Source organism: Balearica regulorum, chromosome 4 (assembly GCF_011004875.1).
Source record: "Balearica regulorum gibbericeps isolate bBalReg1 chromosome 4, bBalReg1.pri, whole genome shotgun sequence".
Lineage (NCBI taxonomy): Eukaryota > Metazoa > Chordata > Aves > Gruiformes > Gruidae > Balearica > Balearica regulorum.
The window spans coordinates 69,381,373-69,399,738 of record NC_046187.1 but is presented as its reverse complement, the minus strand read 5'-3'; the positions used below and the strand labels follow the sequence as shown (position 1 = coordinate 69,399,738).

Genomic DNA, 18,366 nt, shown 5'->3' with positions numbered 1-18,366 from the left:
CGCAGCCGAGAAGCGGGACGCGCCATCCCGGGAAACCGTCCTCCCAGCGCCTGCCAGGCCCGGCCCCGCAACTCCTCCTCTTCCCGAGCTGTTAGCGGAGAGGGCAGGGGAGAGGAGAGCGGGCCGGCGCGGGCCTCCTCGGCCGGGCCTCAAGCCGCCGGCCCGGCGCTCCCCGGGGGCCGAGCCCACCCGTCCCTCAGCGCAGCGGCGGGAAGGACGGGCGGGGGGGAGGGCGCCCGCCGCCGCCGCCGCCTCCCGGCCCCGTCCTCCCGTTGCAACGGGGAGGGCGACAACCGCCCTCCCTCTGCTCCCCAGGCCCGCGGCGGGTATTTACCTGCCGTGGCGGCGCAGAGCGGGGCCCTGGGGCCTCTGGCAGCCAGAGGAGGCGGCGGACTCCGTCCCGCTGCTGCCGTCCCCGAGTGAGGCGGGCGGGACGGAGCCGGGACCTGCCCTGGGAGGCGTTACGTAAACCGGCGGCGGCAGCGGCGGCTCCCAGCGCCACGGGGAGGGAGGGGGGCCGGCCGCTCCGTCACCCGGCAACAGGACTCAGCGCCCCGGCGGACCGCGCCGCAGGCTCCTCCCCGTATCCTTCCGCCCAGAGGGCGGCTTGGATTCCACCGCCCAGCAGCGCGGGCCGGACTGCGGGGAACACTACGGAGTGCCTGCGCGCGCGCGCAGCGGGGTAGCGAGGGTCGTGCCGGGCTCTCCGGACCCCTCCGTCCACGTCCGGGAGTGCCTGGGCGCCAGCGAGCCGGCTCCATGGCGGGGCGCCGAGCAGGAAGGGCGGGGGGGGGAGGAGGAGGAGGAGGAGGAGGGGAAGTATCGCTTTGCCCTGGTCGTACAGCCTCGCCCCGGCCCCGCCTGCCGGGGTAGCGTCGCGCTGTCCGCCGGGCGCCTGAGGAGAAAAGGGGCGGGCGAGGCGTTTGAAAGTCACTGGTCGGCCGGCGGGCAGAGCGCCTCCCGGGGCCGCCTCGGTGGCGGGCGAGGGGAGCGGCGCTGTCTTCCGTGCCAGCCGTCACCCGCGCAGGGAGGCGGGCGGGCGGGCGGGCGGCGGCCCCTGGCCTTGCCTCGCCTCGCCTCGCCTCCCTCAGCCGGCTGCCGGCGGGAGCCACCCTCGCCCCCTCGGGAGCGCTGGCTGCGTGGTAGCGACGGAGAGGGAGACACCCAGGGCCGGGACAGGAATGCGAAGGAGGAAATGGGGGATAATGATGGAGTGTGGCGGTGTTTGTAATGTGAGGTCCTTTTGAAATCCTTAACGACTCTGAGGGCAAGGTTAGCAAATAAAGTTTATTTTGCTACTAAATGAAGGGCCGTCTGGAAAGAAAGTCGTCTTTTAGAAGATTGATGCCGTTGAAAGTCGGTTTTAGTAGGTGAGCTCCTCAGGAGCCGGAAGAACTTTATTCCAATTGATTAAATGCTAGCTTAATCAGAACTGTTTACACAACCGTAGAGTAATGAAAGAGCAACATTTTTAGCATAGTAGATGGGTGAAAATGGGCCACTGTAAGACTGAAAATATGACAAAGCAGGCACACCAAAGTACTAATTAAGCTTCTTAATTGGGAAAATAATAATGCCTTTTTCAGGTGTACAGTAGCACCTCACATTTCTCAAATTCATGAACACAGACGGGTCTAAGGAAAGTCAATATTATGTAAGATGTCAAAGTAAGCCTTCTGTCTGTGCATAACCCTAAGGGGTTTCTTCCTTTTATTCCCTGCTAAATGTGTGTGGTTCCTAGAGTTCCAAAACGTGGTGTCACCTACGCTGGCTAACATGCTTGCTTTTGTGCTAACAACATCTTCAGTCACTGGAACCAAGCTCCTCTTTGACAAGGTGATCCCCCACCCCAGATGTAGTCCCGTTTAGACTTTTCAACGGGTTAAGCCTGTGTATGAAAATACATCTCATAAGAAACATGAATGCAAGCCAAGAGAGTAACCAGTGCCTCCCAGCCTGTATACTCATTTCCTGATACAGGAGCAGCATTACTCTTATTTTTGTTTTAGCTAGGCTTCACCTTTTTTGAACATCCTTAGCACCTAATTTAGTCATCAATTTGATTTAGACTATAGTTTTGAAAGTCGAACATGCAGGATTGTGTAGCTCTGTGAGCTACTGACGTTCTCATAAATGCTGCCGAGGCAGTAATTGATGTCATATGAACGTGGAGTTAATCAGTTCAGCTTCCTCCAAACCTTGTTGGAGTGTTACGATGGGAAAGCTCTAAAGAGAAAGTAGTGCTTTAAACCCCGTGGTAGAAGGACCGTGTCGTTCTCTGAACTATTTAATTACTGTTTAAATTATTTTCTTGGTATGAAAAGCTGAAACTGAAAAGCTTTGGGGGAAAAATCCTGCTGGCTGTTTTCTGCCGAGTCATTCCACTGGTTTATCAGAAGCATTTCACCAACGCTGTAATACGACTCGCGCCAATCGCAATCAAATCTCCTTTTGTTCATGAGCTCAGAATCTGAATTCCCCTTTTCAAGGTAGAAATAAAATATAGTAAAATGTGGGATACCTGGGATTTGTCTGTAATAACAATTGGCACCAATTTAAATCAATCTCCGGTCAATCTTTGAATGTATTCTCAATGTATTAGCAATGTATATCACTAATATGAATCTGCTTACCTTATTTCACCCTTTCTATATTTTTATTTTCTCTGAAAGCTCTGTAGAAGGGACAGATGCTCAGAACATCAGTGTTCTCCAAATGGAGCAAGTCAGAGCAAGCCACTGACAGATTATTCTGAATATTCACCTAGTTGCTGTGTGACATTTCAAATTGACAGTTCTGGTTTTGTGGTCAGATCTCAAGAATCCTGACAGTGGAATTTTTTATTTGCTTGTTGGGTTTTGTTGGGTTTTATTTTCCTAACAGCCAACTCGAATCTGGTCTCCGTTTGGCAAGCATTTCAGAAACAGCTGGTACATGACCATATGCTGTGCTGGCACTGCTGTGAGCTTATTTCCCACTTGTCCTCCTGGTCAATCAGAGCTGCTCCATGTGCTGAAGGACAGCTGGTCCCTTGGCATGCAAAGCAGCTAATGAACTTTTCCTCCAAAAAGCCATAGCTAACTCCAGTCAGAGGCTTTTCCTTTCTGAACCGCTATCAAAGATGGAAGTTCTCTATGGGAACCCCGTTTGTTGCCCCTGTGTCACAGCCTACACACAGCGAGAACAACTAGGTGGGTGTGCATTGTAGGCGACAGCACTTGTTTGGAAAATCAAGGCTAAACGATCTGTGTTGAAAAGAATGCTAAACCACATCGGAGTGACAATGGATTTGTGCTTTTAGCTGTGAGCCTCAGCAAGTACCACTGTTTCCCTTTTTCATTCTGACCCCTGCTGGAAAGGGTCCCGAATAAATTTCTAAAAAATGTATCCATTTCACCATATAATATTTTTTTCTATTAAGGAACATACTGAAGGAGGAATTGCACAGCAGTTCAGTATTACATAGCCATGGCTTGTTTTACTGTCAGCCATCCATCTTACTTCCTTAAAATTGGTCAGTTTGTAATATTCCCTAAAATTTCCTGTGCAATAAAAAAACCCCTGATTTTCCCTGAGCAGGGGTTCTGTATCACTTAACTTTGAAAGTCATGATAACCAATCGTTAGACAGTCCTCTATTATTCACACTTCATAAACTGTTGATATGAAATGCTCGATAGAAACAATCTGCCCATTCAACATTTTAGAAATGGAGATAGAGCAACATTCATGAAAGAATAAATGTAGTTTAAGAACAAAAAAAAATCATCTAAATGTGCAGAATCTAAATATATACATAAATTTATAAATATTTTTAAAATCCAGAAAATGGATGGACCTTAATGTAAAGCAAAACAAGGAACGTCCAACAGATACAGGATGCCTTTTATTGGATATCTTGATGTACAGCTTCAGAAGTATATAATTATCTCTTTGAAACTACTTTGCTTAATTGCACAAAGGCTTGCGTAACTTTTTTACTACTTTTCACGGTCCATTTCAGGTTTTGAGCAAAGACTCATGCAAAATGTTCACACCTCCCAGAAGTAATAACTACGTTCAAGTGACACATTCAAAAGGCATTCCTCAGCACTAGATCAGGTTTCAGATTCCTTTTTACTGATCCCTCTTTCCTAATAATATCCCTGCCCAGTGAAAAAGCAAGCTGTAGATACCCACAGCATCAGAGGGGCACTTTGTTGTCAGCATCAAGGACCTCATCCACCGCAGTGAGTGGAAAGTAGTGTTAAATTTTAGTAGGATCTGCATTAGGCCACAGTTCGACCTTTTTCATTTCAGACTTCTCTAACAGGTTTCAATATCTTTACTAGGAACACGCTAGCATGGTGAGTTTGGGAGATCTGAGTCACTTGAAAAATCAATTACATAATAAAAAATAATTTTCTATTTAATACGACTTTATCACTATAACCTGAAAATGTGTTTTTGCTTTCTTTGAATGCAAACTGCATGTAGGAAACTGTCACAGAATTTGCAGGTCAGGCAGTGGTGTTCTGTGATAAGAATGTCTGGGTTTGGTGTTGATATTTCTTTGGGACTCTACTTTTTTTTTTGAAAAAAAAATTATTGTGCTTCAGTATACTCTTGTCCTTTTTCATCCTGCAGCACTAACAGTTGGGAAACCCTAATAATACCTTGAGAAACCTATGGGAAGTCCAAAATAATAAATGAACAGGACTCTGTCTCAACATGCTGCTGCATGCATAAAACAGACCACCTGAAGTCTACTGCAAGAAAGACTCAGAGAAGATATGAAAAACCCGTGATAATTGCCTACACCGCTTTGGACAAACAGCCAAGCCATACAAAAGATAAAGAAAATGAAAGCTTTATACTATACAATGAATGTGAAAGTCCAAATACCTACATACAGCATTTAAAACAATAAACCAAGAAACAGCTTTCACTAGTGATATAAGGAAAAGACTACAGAAAGTACTGTGTTATGAGGTAAATAATTTCCACAAGTGATCAAATACAAAGCAAGTGTTACATGTGATTGCATTTTAAGGACAGTTAGGCACCATAAAATATACCAATGTCTCAAAATCTGGTCTTTTTTTTTGGTAATGCATATGTAGAAGAATTTGATGCTATAATGAGGTACTAATTTAATTGCATTATATTTGTTGCTACATCAGCTATTGTCAAGCCATTAAGTTAATTACATGTTAAGTTTTAAACTAGATGAAACACATTATGACATCTGTTTTTTTCCTATTTACTACAGCATTCCAGAATTACCACGTTGGAAATGTCTGAGGTTTTGGCAGCTTGCTGTCTTACAAATAGTTCATGAATACAATTAACCATCCTTGAGTAGCCTGCAGCATCAGCATCCAGTCCTTTCCTTGCTCGTCAGAAATACAATTGTTCCACGCTAGTTCCACCAAACATTTTTTTCAGATATTTGCCATATTCTGTCAGTGAAAATGCTGAAAACAGAGTGGATCACATTATCCAGCCACAGATTTTGAAATGAATGTACTAAAAGAGTCTTTCCATCTTTATTAATGATCTATATGAAGTGAAAAGTGAAAGAAACACATGAAAATGTATTAAGTTCTTAAAGTAATTGCATCAAAGCTATTACTCTTTTCATCCAATGCATCAGCATTTTCTTAACATGCTATTCTGTTGCAGACCCTAGTAAAAGAAAAGATCCTTTGTGTATTAATGGCTTATTGTCCTGGTACTTTGACTTTATGTTTTGACTGATCAAAAAAAAAGCTTTCTTATCTGATCCCATGGTAAAAACTACAAAGCAAAAATAGTGCATGTTTTCAGATGCTTAAAAAAAAAAAAAGAAATACATGTTTTGAAAACTGTGGCAGGTAAGGGAATCTGTATGCATGGCTTACAGGCAGTAATAAGTTTCTGTTTATTCTCTATATATTTTAGTGTGTGCACTGTTTTATCTGTGTGGGAGCATGAGGGAGAATGGCCATTGCTGTTTTCTGATAGAACTGATAACCTAGGAAGTGCTGCCATTAAAAATAAGTAATTCCATAGATACAGAAGAACCATTAAGAGTGGCTCATTAATACCAGCAGCCATTACAAAGAGTTCATATAGAATAGGAAAAAAAAGTCAAGTTGGACAAAAGCGGCATTTGAAAAAAGAGTATTGAATCCCAACAAAAATATTACCATTTTCATCTTAGAAAAAAAATGTTTCAAAATACATGCTGAGATCTAGTACCTGCATTTCCAAACCTGTAACTGCATTGAGGGGAGATTTCTAGCTGGTGTGATTGACTACAGGGCTGTCAGCCTGAAAGAGAAAAAATTGAGCAGCACAGGAGAAGGAAAGGATATTTTTCTGTCAGGTAGCAGCTAGTATTCCAATACTTTGCAACTACACTGATACGCTCTCAGAAGTATATTTCATGATATTTTGGCTTGTAATTCTAACTGAATGATATTTAGACAATCATTTGAAGAGTTACTCATTGGAACTGGTTAAAAGGAATAAAACTATCTGATTTTGCAACGCCAGTTTAGATTTTGTATATATATTGTAAAGGTATTTTCTCTCAAGAAAGCTATTTCTGTTGAGATGAAAACTGCTTGTTTTCTGGTTTCATTAGGATTTTGTGTTCAAATTGGTGTGTCTTTTGAGCTGGATGCTATTTCAATATCAACTCCCAAGAGACAAAGAAAAGAAGGCATAGCTTTAACTGGCTGAATGAAAATTGCTGTCTTCATGTTAAAAACCCCACACATTTCGGCAGTTGAAGAGGTCATGAAATAAAGGAATGGTTAAATGCTAGACCCAGCCAGCTTTTCCAGCTATAGGGAAGACAGAGGTCATTTCTCCTAAGAAAGCAACATTTTTTTTTCTCTGAGGCTGATTGTAGGCGCAGATAGAGCTAAATCAGCAACCTACTGTGTCCAGATAACGCAAGGAGGAGGCACTAAAGACCAAGCTAATGCAGTGGCGGTGTATCAGACAAGAATCTTAGATGCCAGGTTTGGGCCACACCTGCAGATCACAGATGGGATTATAATCCTATGAGATGGATCGCTTGGACTTTATTTGTCTTATCATTAAATAAGGGAATAGTTTATTTCTCAGAACAAATATTTTCTTCCTAAATGTCAATGTCAATATTGACAGTGATAAATAAGAACTGGCAGCCAAGGGCATTGCTTTCTGACTTGTTGCAATATTTTGATTTTACAGATTTTTATTCCTGGGAGCATACTTTCGCAGACACATGTGCTTCTGTGCATTGAACAGTACTTCATTGCGCAGTTTTTCAGGTAGGAAATTATATGCTTAAGAAACAAGCTTGAAAACTCCATGCTTCACTCTTGTGCATAAAAGTAATTTCCATGTCTGGAACTGAAGCATTGCTGTGCCAAAAAATATTATAGCAATGTTTCTTCCACAGTCAGTGAAAAACTATAAGCCATTGTGAAAAGGGAGTCATGGCACCTGTACAAGGCACTGGCTTCTCTGCCCCAACTGCCATGGGCTGCCAACTGGTCCAGGGCTCGTGTATGCTGAAATGGAGAATACCTAGAGCTCCTCAGGAGAAAACACCATTGAAAACCATCTGAAAATTTAGCAGATTTGCCTTTGCCACTAATATCTCTGGCTACCAAGACATTTTTAAGAGTAAGTAGGGGCCATAAGAGTCCCCCACTTCACATCTGCATGACTACATTTTCTTCTCTCTTCCCAAAACCAGCGTGGCTGCACCCAGGTTTCCTACTAGGGATGGTTCTCGGCACATGCTATCTCCACGTGATGCTAGGCAGTTGTTATTGGCTGAGTCTGTGCTAACAGTCAAGTACTATGTAGTTCTGTGGTCAAGTCCGCACTTTGGTCTTGTATTATATGACACTGTAGACATGACTTCAGAGTTCAAATGTTTTGTGTCTTCAGAGCAAGGCAGCTTCCAATGGAAGACATAGCAGTGGCAGCCCTGTGCACCGTAATCTACTGATTCTTCCATTTGTTTTGGAAGATGGAGATGTTTTGTCTAGGACCTTTTCAGTCTAGAGTAATCTGAACCCACTGATTCTGATTTTCCAAAGGAATGAGCAAATGGCAGAATGCCCTAGGATACAGGCCACTCTCCATCCCTCTTGTTGCAACTAGGTTATTGTTTGGAAAGGAAAGGCAGAACAAAGAAGAATACAAAAACAGACCCAAACTCCCTATATCTTGTTGCTGAAGATGCTCCTTTGAAATTAAAAGTCTAAAAGTCTTGGAACTGAAACTCTATTTCCATTTATATGTATGCAGTTTACCCAACTCTGTAATGCAAAATGTAAATCCTGTCTCTATCTCATGAATGAGTTACTGAGGGTTAAAAGGAGGGAGGATATGGACCTAAGCTATTCTCTAGACTGCTGGTTACAGCAGTCTTCTGGAAGAGCTCGCTCCACAGGCGGGATAAGACTGCTAACGTCAGCTTGGAGTAGTAAATGGATTTTGAGCTAAATTCAGTGCTATTCATGGGTGCTAGGTGTGTGAATGAGCTCTTTGGGGATGAGTTTAGGCACTTCTTTCTCAATTACAGCTTTAAGAGTTCAGTTTGGGATACTTTTAAGTAAGTGTGGGGGTCTTTGTAGAAAATTTTGCAGTCTGATGTGGAAACTCGAATAAATTTTAAGCTCTTCCGTGGATAATAGGTGACCCGAATAGTTCTCTCAGATTTTAGGCACCATGCAGACTGGAGTTACTACAAAGCTGGTAGGAAGGCCAATGAGCAGAGATAGGCTCTTATAACTGAAATGTTTTAGTTACTCTCTCATCTTTAAGACATGCACATTTGGAAAAGTAAAGAAGGCAGCTTCCCTGCTTACAGTTGCCTAACTTTTGAATGAGGGTGTAAATTCCCATAGTTTGTATTCGACTCCTTAAGACATTTTCTGTGCATCTGTGCAATATTTCTTCTGTGAATGAGGTTAACTGTATGTCGTGGTTTAACCCAACCAGCAGCTAAAACAACCACACAGCTTGCTCGCTCCCTCCCCCCACAGTGAGATGGGGGAGAGAATCGAAAATGTAAAAACAACCCAAAAGTAAGACTCGTGGGTTGAGATAAAGACAGTTTAATAGGACTGAAAATTAATAATAATAATAGTGGAATATATAAAACAAGTGATCCACAGCACAATTTCTCACCACCTGAAGCTGATGCTTAGCTAGTTCCCAAGCTGCCCCATCTCCCAGTCAACTCCTAGTTATATACTGAGCATGACATCATATGGTATGGAATATCCCTTTGGCCAGTTTGGTCAGCTGTCCTGGCTGTGTCCCCTCCCAGCTTCTTGTGTGCCCCCCCTCCTCCTCGTTGGCAGGGTGGTATGAGAAGCTGAAAAGTCCCTGACTGCTTGGCAACAACTAAAACATCAGTGTGTTACCAGCGTTATTCTCATCCTAAATCCCAAACACAGCACAGTACCAGCTGCTAGGAAGAAAATTAACTCTATCCCTGCCGAAACCAGCTCACCATATATATGATACTAGTCTTCATGTTCCTTATTCTATAGATTTACCACCAACTGTCTGGTAATGTATTGTGCAGTGAAAGTAAGGCATTCAGCTGCAGTTTCTTTTCAGCAAACTCATTAACTGACTTTTCTAGACAGTCACTGCTTGTCATTATTTGTGACAAGGGACTTTTGAAAACTGCTGCACGAGCTAGTGGTAAAAAGAAGTACTTCCAATGTACGTTAAAAGTACTGCCCTGTTTGTTTTACAAAGGAAACCTTAGCAATAGCTCAGCTGAAATGTAGTAACTGCCTGATTTCACTGCTAGTAGTGGTCTCATCCAAAGTCAATGACAAGCACTTACATTTTTCTGTGATTGGTCTCAGATTCTGAGGTGTGATTGTTTGTGTCAACTATTCTGCTTTCTATAGTTACATGAGATAACAAGCTTCCATGATTTGTTAAGTTTTTTTTTTACCCATAGATGCAGAGAACATATTAACTGAACACCTTTTTCTGGCTCGCCATCCCATTTCAGGGGTTCACCTAAGGCACGTCTCATCAGAGGCAGCCAGGTTGTGAGTTTATGCAGTGGCAGGTTCAATCAACATACTTCTTTGCTTGTGATGTTGATTTGGGGGGGGGATTTTCTTTTAATTCTGTAATGATTAGGTTCTCCAGTGCACTTCTCTTATTTTCTGTGGTGGTAGGTTTTGTAATGTCAGCTGATATTATATTCCTTTGGCACACCTATCATTTGCATGCACGTAAGGCACTGAAGGTGCTCATTATTTTCAGCTAACAACTAATCTTGTTCCCACTTAATTTGAAATACATTGTTCTCTGTATCCTAATTTTGGCTTTTACAGTTACTTGCCTCATTGCATTTGGATTACACTGCACCACATTTTAATACATCGTATTTAAAACCTGCAAGATAAAACATCACAATAAATAGGTACATAGATATAATTGCAATGGAAACATTATGGCAGCTACGGAGGTTGACATGATTTATCACCTGTCAAGAGTACATCATCATAGGCATAGTGGACAGTATGGCGCTGCTCTGTTGAGTAAAAGCTCAGTCTTTCCACTGGTCTCACAAGGCTCTCAGAGTTCCCAGAGGTTGCACCAACGTGTTTCTGCACTCAGATATGACAGCAGCAGAACTCTCTATGGACGGGCTCTTGTGATAATATTATTGCAGCAGCAAGCCATTCCCAGAAGAAGCTGAGAAGGTTTATCAGAGGTTCATACACCTGCATTCTCCACTTTTTTAACCTTGGAGCTGCTGCTGGACAAATATGCCAGTGTCTGCTTGCCAAGCAATGGCAAACCACTCCTTCATGTGGAAGCAACAACTTCTACTGAGATTCACGCACCTCCTGAATTAGTCATTTCCTTTCATCTCCACTCCAGGATTGTACAAGATGGTAATGATGCTACGAGAGGAATTGTCTTGTGGGCTGTATTTGACTTGCACAACACCCACGGTAGTGTATCATATTTGCAGACAATATCAGTTACTATTTGCAGTGGCTAAATGTCTCGGTAAGTGATTAACATAATGCCAATGAAAAAAATAAGCTTCATAATTTAAGTTATCTCTTAAGATATCTCTTAAGTAAAACTTTACCACATACAACTAAGAATACTCCTTACAACTATGAACGCTCCTTGCATAAGGGTTGTTTCTTTCACTTTTGATCCCTTTTCCATGTGACATCAGATGATAATCAAAAAAGCCATTTGTACACTACAATATAAGGGAGTCGACAAGAAGTCAGAGCAGAATATTTATATTTATATTTATATTTATATTTATATTCTATTGGAAAACCTGCTTCTGAAGATAAAGCATTAGTTAAAGAATAGTTTTCCAGAAGGAAACATACGCTGTAAGCCCCAATGCCTGGAAGGGCTCTGGGGAAGGACTGTGTGAGCTCTGCCACACTTTGACAGGGTATATCATATATATGTATATAAAATTCTAATAGTTTCCCACCTCCAGCATGATGACATTTTAGTTGTGGACTTCTAGAAAGCACAGAATAACAATGATGCAGCCAATTTTTCAATTTAGCAAAATGTCAGAGAAGACACTATATGGAGATGAATCTATGTTTACCTACTTAATGTATACAAATCCCTTACTCCCCTGGGAAGAAGAAAATACTGGTGTTGCAAAGTTTGTTGCACAGGTTCATAAAAGTAAAAGCAGAAATCCATAAATGTGCATGTATATGCTAATATATATTCATGTCTATAAATTATACTGTTTTTTCAGATAGGAGTGCTGAATGAAATGTCTCTGCATTTCTCAGTATAAGCGTTCATCATTTCCATGCGTGTTTCAAGAGATTGACTGACTTCTTGAAGGTGCATGATAAGAGAGTGTGGGTTGTGGAGCACTGAGATAATGCCAAGTGTCACCTGCAGGGTATGGAAAGGGTGGAGCTACCAAACTTACTATGTCAGACCTCACAAAAGTTGAATATTTAAGTTGTCTCAGTGTTATTTAATAAATTTGTCAGTGTCTCATGATCTCTTAGATCTCTTTTGGTGAATTGCCTGGAGACTGTGTCCCAGTCACAGGGAAATATAAATATTCCTTCAGGAATGCATGTTGTTAAGCTGCTCTTTTAAACACTGAAGTGTAGGCTAAGCCTTCAATGTGTGCTGAGATCTTGATTTCACTGGGATTTAATCACAGGTTAAAGTGGTTTCCTAAGTTAGGGCCAGAAAGATACACCATTTACAACTAATTGAAAAGGCAGAACACAGCCTGTTAAGATTCTAGACTGTTCTCCTCATCCATAGATACATGTTTGCAATATCATTTTCGTACAAATCTGGACAAAATTAGAGCTTTTTAAAAAGCATTCATAATTTCCGTAGGGTTTTCAGATAACAGCATGGGAGAAGACTAAGGGCCACAGGCAGGAAATTTGTAAGAGAAGGGAGTACATGGGAGCCTGCGTCTGAACTGCCATGAACTCAGAAGTCATTGAATTTGGAGAATTAATTCAAACCCATCTCTACAGCAAACATGATTTGGAATGGCCAGAAGATACTGGGATGATATCCAAAAGACAATTAATAAAACAAAAGCTATTCATGTATTTCATGACATGCATCCTGGCAAACAGCTCAGTAAAATTGATACTGATAAAACCACTGGGGCCTGAGTCACCAGTATTCAAGACTATACCTTTAAATATTGGAAAGATTTACCAGGACTTGAGGAACAAACTGTTTCCATACCTAGGAAGTTTCTGTCTCTCAGAAAATAACGTATTATTGCAATTCAAAGATTCAGTGCCGTGTAAAGAGTATCTCTTACATATGCCAAGAATACAGAAAATCCAAAAAAAGGCAGAGTAGTCCATTATGCAATAGATTAAATAATTTGACAAATAAGATTATTGAAATATATCTTTTAGATTATTTTCTGTGCTATATCAACAAAAATATCATAGATCAACAAAAATAGAATTGTATAAACATTTCAAATATAAACCACTTAATTAATATGCATAAATTTAGCTAGTATATGCAAAATAGAGACAACTGCAACACAGTAATAGAGACATTTTGAGTTAAGCAAGAGTAACCCACACCTAGTATACCAGCAGCTGGAAGTAGCTTCTGTTTCCTTTATTCCAGTTTAACTTTATTTATATTTGATCCTTTACAGAACTAAAGCAGTAAAACTGAGACCAAACACGATCTTGCGGTGACAGAACACGCTGCCTGGAATTTACATATGGAAACACCTGACAATATCCAAGGGTAAGTCTTGCCTGATCAACGCAGTGGCCTTCTATGATGGGGTGACTACATCAGTTGACAAGGGAAGACCTGTGGATGTCATCTGTCTGGATTTTTGTAAGACCTTTGATACGGTCCCCCACAACATTCTTCTCTCTAAATTGGAGACAGATGGGTTTGATGGATGGACTGTTTGGTGGATGAGGAATTGGTTGGATGGTCACATCCAGAGAGTAGTGGTCAATGGCTTAATGTTTGGATGGAGATCAGTGACAAGTGGTGTCCCTCAGGGGTATGAGCTGGGCTGCATCAAAAGAAGCGTGACCACCAGGTCAAGGGAGGTGATTCTGCCTCTCTACTCCACTCTGGTGAGACCCCACCTGGAGTACTGCATCCAGCTCTGGGGCCCTCAGTACAAGACAGGCATGGACCTGTTGGAGTGAGTCCAGAGGAGGGCCACAAAAATGCTCAGAGGGCTGCGGCACCTCTACTATTAGGAAAGGCTGAGAGAGTTGGGCTTGTTCAGCCTGGAGAAGAGAAGGCTCCGAGGAGACCTTATTGTGGCCTTTCAATACTTAGAAGGGGCTTATAAGAAAGATGGGGACAAACTTTTTAGTAGGGCCTGTAGCAATAGGACAAGGCATAATGGTTTTAAACTAAAGGAGGGTGGGTTCAGACTAGGTATAAGGAAGAAATTTTTTACTGTGAGGGTGGTGAGGCACTGGAACAGGTTGCCCAGAGAGGTGGTGGGTGCCCCATCAGTGGAAACATTCAAGGTCAGGCTGGATGGGGCTCTGAGCAACCTGATCTAGTTGAAGATGTCCCTGCTCATTGCAGGGGGGTTGAACTAGATGACCTTTAAAGATCCCTTCCAACCCAAACCATTCTATGATTCTACAATATCGGTTCTGATTCTGAAAATATTTTCACATATGAATAGTTTTATTTTCATAGTCGAGACTTTACATAAAAGATGTGCCATATACCAGATAATTATGCAAATCAAAACTGTTTGTTTGTTTTTTCGTTGAAGTAAGTTTACTAGCAAGGTACAGCAAGGAACAATGTGCTCTAAATCCTGGCTCGGTTTGTTAGATCCCATGTCTGTGTACTATTTTCTCTTCTACTAACTTTTAGTATATCCTCCTCAGCAGCCACCCAGTGCACGATGCATTCAGTTCATTACTTCATGTGATATATCTGCTTATAGTGTCAGAAACAAGGTTACTCGGTGATTCAGCCTAATGAAATTACTGGTAGCAATTGGTAATGGAATTACTTGTAGCAATTTCCCTATAAATACATAATAAGGGGAATCTTCACAAAGAGGTAACGTTGCTGAGCAGATCAATTGTGTCCATTTGGATATTCAAGATAATAAATACGAGCAAAATGTGTTTTATCGAAGTATTCCATATGAAAATTTGCATTTTCTACAACATGGAATTTTAAGAAATTAATACCTCAAACTGAAAAATCACATTCAATAATTTGAAGGTTTGAACTTCATTTGAAATCTGAACTCAGATTTGGATGCAAAATTAATAAATTATCTAAAAAGCAATCAAAGCTGAAATTTCTGCCTTTAATGGTGGCTATTGCACAGGAAAAGAAGGTATAGAAGCTAATAACAATTGCACCCAACTAACGTATAGCACTTGTTTGTCATTGTTATTTCTCTGAGTGCTTTGCAAATTGACTTTCTCTCATTTTGTAAAGGAAGATACTGAGACACAGAGAGAGAAGGTGATTTACCAGAGATTTTACAGCAGGCCACGCAGGGTCCCACGCAGAAGCCCAGTCTCTGCCACCTGGTCCTGCCGTCTGCCCACCAGCTCCATGGTGCTATCAGTGATCACTGGAAAATAAAAATCTTCTTCAGAGAGTATTAACTAGCTTCCACCATAACGCTGTGCATTTCTCATTCATATACGTGCATATTCCCTTACTTTCTTTGACTGGAAGAACAAGTTAAAAATCCTTTCAATTTTCAAGGTGAGAAACTGGAACATTACAGTAAAATTAATGCTGGCGGAAACATTTATCCCTCTGTGACCTTTTACTGTTTTGTTAAATGAGCAGCATCTCTCCTTCCAGCCATAGTGATTCCCTCTTCGTTCCTATTCAAAGAATCAGTTCAAACTGATTCAAGTACTGTTACAGGCAGCCGCCAAATGAATACATTGCCTTTCACTGAGCTGCAAATGCTGGTTAGGTCACAAGATGCTCTGGCATAAAAGGCTCTATCCCAAACACTGGGCATTTTCACTTCTCTCTTCTCCTCCTTCTTGCGTGCAAGGAGGGTAAGATTCACTGATTCGCATTTATTTGTGAAATAGTGTGGTCTCTTCATACATCATGTACCAATTTAACTATGTTATCTGAGCTGTGTGAATTTTTTACAACCTGTTTAATTGTACTATTAAAAAGATGCATGCTTATTCTGGTACAAAGGTGTTTTACGCTGCCACTGGTTTTCTTTCTGCTAAGAAAAAATAAGCTATTCTGATACAACTCCTCCTAAATGGGAGATGTACAGCTTTAACTGATGTGATACACTTAGGTCAGCACAACTTTCTATTGTAAACAAGGCCTATATTGCAGGGCTAAGGCTAGCTTACTCAGTTTTTCAAAAGGTCTGCCTACAGAATATGCACAACCAGTGTAACTAGTTGTGTTTTAATAAATACTAATAATATATGTCTAATTACAACAGTTCATCTTGGCATTTCCTACGTGCCTCTCACGGAATGACTAAGTGCTTCTCGTCTCACCACCGAGCCAATTACTGACTACAGGCTGTTATTAGGGGCAGTCCTATGTAATTTTCACGATTACAATATATGTAATTTCATAGCTGTGGACTGCCGACGAGTGAGCGCTGTCCATCTAGAAGAAAAATATTGCCTGCAATCGCTGTCAAGGGCTGAGGGAGGCAAATGTTTACTCACAGGCACAGCTTTTCTGACCGTGAATAGTCCCTCTGATTTCAAAGGGATTATGCCTGGTAGTATGTATTTGCAGAATCAATGCCTTAATCAGCATGATTAAATGTTTGATTTTGCTCTCTGCAAATTTGTTTGCAGGATGCTAAAGTAGCCTCATGAGTCTATATGTGCAAGTTAGCTCCTCTTTTGGAATTGTATTTCAATTTTACAAAAGCTCAGGCAAGCAAACGCTACTGTTAGGCTTACTCCAAGGTGTGTTTTATGATGGATGTAGTGGTCAGAATGTCACACAGACAAATACTTTAGTAGAAATGTGCAAATAATCAGATAGAAATGTGCAAATAATCAAATGACAAAGATCCAAAATCTTGTTAAATAGTGGGATCTAGAAACTGTAGGTTAGATTTATTGCTGGAATGAACAGACGCTGTTCACAGACGTCAAAGGCTAAGGTAAAATGGAAAAAAAATCAAGTAGAAAATAGGGCTTCTATGGAAAGAAAATTGACATTGCCTTCTTTTCCCTCTCCTTCTCTTAACATGCAGGCAGCTCCTACTTTCTGTGTTTACCCTGTGGTCTTGCTGTCATCTTTTCCTGTCTACACCCTTTTCATAGTTCTGTGCAGCACTAGATGGAAGAAATCAGTTTTGCCTGCTACTACCAAAGCTGTGTGTTTTTTTGAGTGCTCCTCTCTGCCAAAAATCAATTACAGAACTTTGGCTCTTCTTGTTTCCCTCTAAGGCTTAATCCTTTATAGATCACCAAGGCGTTTAGCCATGGAGGTTCTCACTTTCTCTCTTGTAAGAGGAAGTGCCCTTGAAGGTGTCTTGAGCCCTTTCCGAGGAGCTCCAGGAAGATAAACAGCATGTCTGTGCTGTCCACATTGATCTGCTGCAGATTTTGCACCTAAGTCTTATCTTTGCTCATCCACAAAGCCTTCCTGTCACTGTGCACTTGCAAATTCAGCCTGGCACCTGATAGCTGGCTCTGTAGATAAGAAATTCAGATGTAGGCGATAGCTGCGTCCATACCTGAGCTCCACCTCTTTGCAAGCCCCTGCACTCCAGAAAGGTCTTGAGACCTCCACCCTGAAGATGTACGTGGTGTACAACACCTGAGTTATGAACACAGTTTTGTATTTTGGCAGTGTGATTAAAAAGAGTCACTTCATAGAGAACCGGTTTTCTAGAAAATGTTGCAAAGAAGGTAAAGTTATCCTACAGCAGTTGTATATCGCATGAACTTAATTATGTCTTTGTTCTACGAACTGTAATAATTAAAATCTAATCCACGGTACAATCAATACATGTGGCCATTGCTTTCACTAATGTATGCACATAAATAAGTGTGTAGGGAGAAGCTGTAAGTATATGTGATGAGGTTAATGAAGCCTTTGATAACACTTCACTTGGTATTTTCATAGTTGAGGTACGTTTAGGTACTGATAAACATCATTTAATGTTAGTAAATTAAAATTAATAGTTAAAAAATGGGAACTGATTACTAGCAGCAGTTCAGTAGCAAAATATTTGAAGATTATAGAAGGAAAAAAACCCACCTATGAGTCAACAATGTCATACTGCTGCACAAAAGTAAACATCCTATGAGGATTTCTTAGGAGGAGTGTTGCATGTGAATAAAACCAAACAATCCTTCCACACTACTTAGCTTTTTGAAGGTCTGAACTTAAAAATGACTCATGTTGTTTTTTGCAGATCAATGATACAAGAGTCCAAGGAAAAGCAATAAGATTGATTGATTCCCTTCCCTGACAGTTCAGGACCAGAACCACCGAGGTGCTGCAGAGAAACTCACTGTGCACATTTTTGGATCTACATCATGTGCGTAAGTGTTGCATGTTTATAAACTAAGCAGGGAGTAGGACATTATTGACCTGCATGCCACTGAAAGCATTTACACCTGGGGAAAAATATAATCATCTCCCGGTTAACAAAGCAGCTTATGACTTGCATAAACTGGGGCTGAAAATTTAAGGGTCTGCATAACAAAAGCAACTTAAAAAGAGATTATTTAGGGCAATATTGAAACAGTAAGGTATCTCTCTCCTAACCAAGACTGTCAGAAGCAGCGGCATGCAATAGAAGATTAGACTAGAAGCGAACAGAGAGAGTTCAAATCCTTCTGTTCTTGATCTGCTCAGCAGTTGTGGGGAG

At 41.4% G+C, this 18,366-nt stretch overlaps 1 protein-coding gene and 2 long non-coding RNA genes across 11 annotated transcripts in view; 2 read left to right on the top strand and 1 right to left on the bottom strand.

Annotated features, from left to right (window-relative positions):
* Positions 1-744, bottom strand: part of KIAA0232 (KIAA0232 ortholog) — a 71,080-nt gene extending 70,336 nt beyond the window's left edge. For 2 of the 4 annotated variants that reach the window (XM_075752546.1, XM_075752547.1), the window contains exon 1: positions 335-738. The gene's annotated coding sequence lies outside the window, so the exon portion shown is untranslated. Of the gene's footprint in view, positions 1-334 lie in introns of all 4 variants that reach the window. The other 2 variants (XM_075752544.1, XM_075752543.1) reach the window with 2 other exon arrangements.
* Positions 745-1,073: 329 nt separating this feature from the next.
* LOC142601784 (uncharacterized) lies at positions 1,074-5,911 on the top strand. Of its 2 annotated transcripts, XR_012835423.1 has the most exons (3): positions 1,074-1,272; positions 2,325-2,489; positions 4,626-5,911. It is a non-coding gene; the product is annotated as an uncharacterized LOC142601784 (long non-coding RNA). The 2 variants fall into 2 exon arrangements; XR_012835422.1 differs by having other exon boundaries at positions 1,074-2,489.
* A 1,019-nt stretch (positions 5,912-6,930) lies between these two features.
* Positions 6,931-17,995, top strand: LOC142601783 (uncharacterized). 5 transcript variants are annotated; one of them, XR_012835418.1, is made up of 6 exons: positions 6,931-7,285; positions 7,914-8,031; positions 9,955-10,906; positions 11,557-11,674; positions 11,761-11,852; positions 13,171-17,495. It is a non-coding gene; the product is annotated as an uncharacterized LOC142601783 (long non-coding RNA). The 5 variants fall into 5 exon arrangements; XR_012835419.1 differs by lacking the exon at positions 11,557-11,674 and adding an exon at positions 17,908-17,995 and having other exon boundaries at positions 6,932-7,285; positions 9,955-10,966; positions 13,171-13,361; XR_012835421.1 differs by lacking the exon at positions 11,557-11,674 and having other exon boundaries at positions 6,933-7,285; positions 9,955-10,045; positions 10,599-10,966.
* Positions 17,996-18,366: the final 371 nt, after the last annotated feature.